Source organism: Anastrepha ludens, chromosome 3 (assembly GCF_028408465.1).
Source record: "Anastrepha ludens isolate Willacy chromosome 3, idAnaLude1.1, whole genome shotgun sequence".
Lineage (NCBI taxonomy): Eukaryota > Metazoa > Arthropoda > Insecta > Diptera > Tephritidae > Anastrepha > Anastrepha ludens.
This window is the reverse complement of record NC_071499.1, coordinates 91,834,645-91,839,842: the sequence shown is the minus strand read 5'-3', so window position 1 is coordinate 91,839,842 and position 5,198 is coordinate 91,834,645.

The following is a 5,198-nucleotide window of genomic DNA, read 5'->3' as shown; positions in this document are numbered from 1 at the left end:
TAATATATAAAAGGGTGTTTTTAAGATCTTGGAAACTTGAAATGGCAACACAAAACAGGAATTTCGTGGCATTTATTTTTTGAATATGATCTTCCGCGTAGTCCGACAAGGTCCATTTTAACTGTCCAATTTTTGATTATTTTTTCCAATAAATCTAATTAATAAATTTACAAGAGCCCAATCAGCAAAAATGCCCGCAAACGATGTTCATTTGGCTGGCTGCATCACTTTTACTGGCCGCTCTGCATGGAGTTCAAAGTTTTGCTATATAATAGCATAATAAAGCCAATCTGCCCGTATGAATCTCAACTTATTTTAGATTTCGAAGTAATAGAGAAAATGAAACATAATTCCTATGTTAGCCTAAATAGAATGCACGTGGTAAAGTAAAAAAAAAACAAGAGAGACAAGAGAGAATGAGAGAATTTACATTTGCTTGATATATAGCAAATGGGTTGTCAAACGTGTAAAGTTGCCAGATTTGGGACAGTGGTAAAGATAGTGTCAACGCTCTCCACCTTCTCTTTATCTGCACAGCTGGACAAAAGCCATATGTGAGGAAACCCATTCACCGGACGTGCTATCCCAAAGGCTGTGTTCAGTGATGATCCACTACTAAACGAATCCGGAAGACTAAAGTAAGATTAAAGACTTAGATATTATTTCATCGAGCCTAGAACAGCCCTGTATTTCAACCAATCACGTGAGTTCCCATTCACGTGGGAACGAAAATAAAGAAAAAACTCACTTTATAAGTAAAGTTTACTGGCTGTAGCAGCTCATCTCTAATCCAGTTCCGAAAAATGTCACTGTCTGTTCCACTCAACCTGCGACCTCTTGGCTGAGGTTCAGTGAGTGAGGTGAGTAGATCCCACTGCCAACCTTACCCTCAAGATTTGGGAAATCAGTAATAATGGTTGCACACCTCGGTCTCCTTTGAGTCGCATAGTATATGGTGAAAGTTCGTACCTTGAGGACGAATAAAGAGAGTTCAATGACGATGGGGATATTCCTCTAGGCCCCTTCACCAGGTCCTGTAATCGCTTTGCTGTCCTTTAAACTATAACAGAGCCAAACAAAAAATGTCGGAAAGTATATACCACTTTATTATTGAAAACAGTTGAGTTCACATAGAACCTGAAGTAGATTAAACCAAATTTTAGTCTCATTGATTGTGTTTTTTTTACGCAGAGCCGTCGAGTCGATTGAACTACTGCAAATTTCGTTTCGGAAGCATTATCTCCCATCCGTAATCAATCACTGATCAGATCAAAAGCTGGGGGACCGACCCTATTCTTCAAATCATTTCAGGTTTAATATTTCTAACATAGCATAACTTTCCACATTCCAATCTAATTGGAAGAGAACCAAAATATTGGTGGTGTTGATGGTGTTGATGGTGTTTAGGACGGAGTACTAAATTATACGCACACGTGGTTCTCATAATAACCAAACAACAACAACATATGGAGCTTCACAAACTCATTTCTAACACTTCGCTAACACTAAATGAATGGAAATTTACAATCAAAATGCGCTGTCGAGATCAATGATCGCACTTAAATTGCCTCCATAACCAAATGGCGCAGACCCCCTCGCAATTGAAGATGCAACGTACCGAGATCATTTCAAACACATAAACCACCAAGGGAAAACATTGCAACTCACGCGTACTCGCAATTGCTGCCGTGTGTTTGAGTCATAAAATTGCTAAAAATAGCAAAATATTCCGTAAGTGCATATTTTAGGGACAAAATTCAAACAACTCAAATTGTAGACATTTTCGGTTTTGACGACCATACAATTGGTGCGATGGAGATGCGAAAGCGATCGTGCAAACAGATTAAATCAAAATGACAAACAGACGAAAGAAATAAATTAGACACAGACTGGCGCATAATGCCAATAGACAGGCAGCGCGGTTGTTTGAATTGCTTGGATGGCTGGCTGGAGGGTGTGTCTCTATCGCTTTAAATGATGCAAAGAAGGGAGTGATGGCGGTAAAGTGAAGGTGAGAGATACGAGACGCCGGATCGGTTGATTTCAACAGTTGAGGGGAGTTATGCAATTAAAAATTACAAAGATACTAAAAAGAGAAGTATTCATATAAGGAGCATGAAACGCAAAAAGTACACTCGTGTGTTAAAAATTTATAAGAACAGTTAAACAATGTATAAAAAGTCAGGCTTATTTAACTGCCGTAGTAACAAAATGTAAAAAGAAAATGAAAATAATTGAAATGGAAAATAAAACCCCATTAAGATCTATCAGTGTCCGTTCATAGCTATCTGCTCTATTTTAAGGCGGCTTTAGCGAGGAAAAAAAATGTGTCGCACCCAACTGACGCTACAACCCAACACTCATTTTCCCCAGCCGCAATCTCCGGCGACTGATTTGTCTGTTGCGTGAGTGATCGGTAAATGTTCTTCCATGACTGTGCTCACACCTTTACTAAATGCAATTTCAACTCGAGTGAACTTGTAGAAGATGGGCGACACATAGAGACAATCCCCCACACACAGTCATACTCACTCGCTGATTCACTCACCTCCGATCAGTTGGCGCATTTGATAAGAGGGGTTTTTATCTGCGGCATACTGTGCAGATGATGTGCTATTTCTTCGTCACTTTCCATTAGATCGTATGCTCTCCTGAATGCATATCTATTTTTAGGCGTACGCTCCTTGTTTTCTTACTTGTCGAGTCTTATCTATTTGAATGAGTGTACGAGTATGTGACAGCACTCAACTACTCGTCGTGCTCATGGCAACAAGATGGCAAAATAACTTTAGTATAAGGAGATTGTGTTATTTTTACACGCGCATTTCGTGACCGGAAAAAAGGGGGACTCTGTAGTGAGAGGAAAACTGATTAAGGCAAAGAATTTTAAAATGGTTTGAAATCGATTAGTATTGCAGGATATAAACGTAGATCTTTCATTTACTCGTTTTCAAAGTATCAAAACCTTCCATAGCTTCATTTTTTGTTTGCTGTATCAGCTTCATACTCAGTCTAAGCATATTTATTACTTTTTATGCAATGCCATTTGACTAAGAGACCTTCTAATCAGCAGCAGCCTCTATCAGCAGTGTTACCTCACTTTGACATTATTTTATAAGGCCAGAATTTAACATGCACTCGGCGCAATGGTGATACTTATGGATATTCAAAATAATATCAATAAGGATTTCAAAAATACCATCGAAAATTTTATAAAACTCTTAATATTAGCGGGAACGAAATAGTAGATGAGATAGCAAAAAGCGCTGTGAGACTACCATTTGAACAAGAGAACGACATACCAAGACCGCTAAACACAATGTACAACGAAATGGACGACCACATGAAAAGGGAAGTCGAAGCTAGGTGGACTAACCTGGCCACATGCAAAACAGCAAAAGTCATGTGTAGAACTAACGACAAAAAACTTACTCAATTCGTACTTACGCTCTCGCGAAAGGAATGCAGAACTATCATAGGTATGCTAACAGGTCATAATCTATTGGCTCCACATGCGTACAAGATAGGGATTGCTAACACGGACAAATGCAGAAAATACAGAGAGGATGCTGAGGAGACTTTAGAACACCTTCTGTGCGTTTTTCCGGCATTATCAAAAACGCGACTAAGATGCCTGGGAGCCCCACTGTTTGAGAGTCTGGAAGACGTCTCAAAAGCGGAGCTCCCAGCCCTACTTAGATTCGCCAAAAGCGCTGACATCCTACATGATGTCAACTTTAGGTATTCATAGAGGTCGGTCTCCATCTGGTATCGCTAGGGACCAAAAGGTCTATGCGTGGCTTATTACCAACCAGGCTAACCTAACCTAATATTAGCGTTATTCAGCGTTCAGTAGTACCCTAGGTGTGTAAAAAGGAAGTGAATTCATTCATCATTACAATCAAGCAGCATTACAGCTCAGGGTGAACTTTGGCTGTACTTACAATTTTCTTCCAGCCATCACGATTTTTGGCTGTTTTCCTTCAGTTGTTTACGTGCATCTTTTTAGATCAATGATAACTTGGTCGAGCCAGTGAGTGAACCCATTACATATACCTTTATATATATGATTCCTCATTATTTGATTAGGTTTATTAATTTTACTGAACAAAGCAATTCAAAATGTATTTTTTCTTTTATATGCGTATCAAAAGAGGCAAAGTAACCGCGGCAATCGCATGACCCCTGCAAAGTTTATCAATATATTAGCAACTTTAAGATGCCCTCACAAACAGATTTCACAGGTTTCCTGTTACCCTCAAAAACTCGGTAAAAAACTTTCCATCGTTAATATATCCATTGACAATAGTTTTCAACAAATCTCTGCCATCTGGCATTGTTCCCAATGATTGGAATCTAACCTATTATTCAAAAATGGTAATAAGAGCGATATTAGAAATTATACGCCCATATCAAAGCTATCTATAGGTTTTACTGAAAAGTAATGAGCCTTCCCGCGCGGAGCGTCTGCCAAGCGATCAACTGACTCGGCTGGTGGGGGAAAATGATCGTTGGACCTTCCCCTCCCACTAGAAACCGGTCCCAGTTCGCAGGCAACAGCGGTGCAGTGAACATCGTTCCGCGCGTGAAAGCTGTTTTAAAAGTGTGTTAGGATTTTGCAGTGGCGAAAATGCAGCGATCGTTGGAGCAACGTTGTTGTTGTTGTTGAGGTGGTTGAACATTTCTGAGCTGAAATGCTCCTAATTAGTGACCAGCACCGTTTTACTACCACTATCTCGTGTGATGATGATGTTGTTATTTTTATTTTTTTTTCCAAGTCAGATCCATTTAGTGAGATCCAAGAATAGCAGCAAATCCTTTATCTCGATGTCTGAGATGTCCTTAATTTGCTGTAGGAAAGGCTTACCGAAGGATCGGAGTCGTGCCCTGGCTAGTCCCGAACATTCATATAAATAGTGGAACAGACTTTCCTTCGCCCCTTCCGCTTGACAGCTTCTACAGATAGGATTGAATGGTAGATTGAGTCTAGCTGCATGATCCCCTACTTTCCATTGACCTGTAAGGGTTGCAGTGACGCGTGAAATGTTCGGCCGAGAACATCCTAGCAGGTCATTCGTCCTTTGGATTTTGTATGACGCCATGTGTTTTTTGATGTGTAGGTATTTGCTTCCATCTTCTTTCGGCTAAGGCATGATAGTGTGAAGCAATGGATGCTTTTAGTGTGTTCAGTGGGGTGG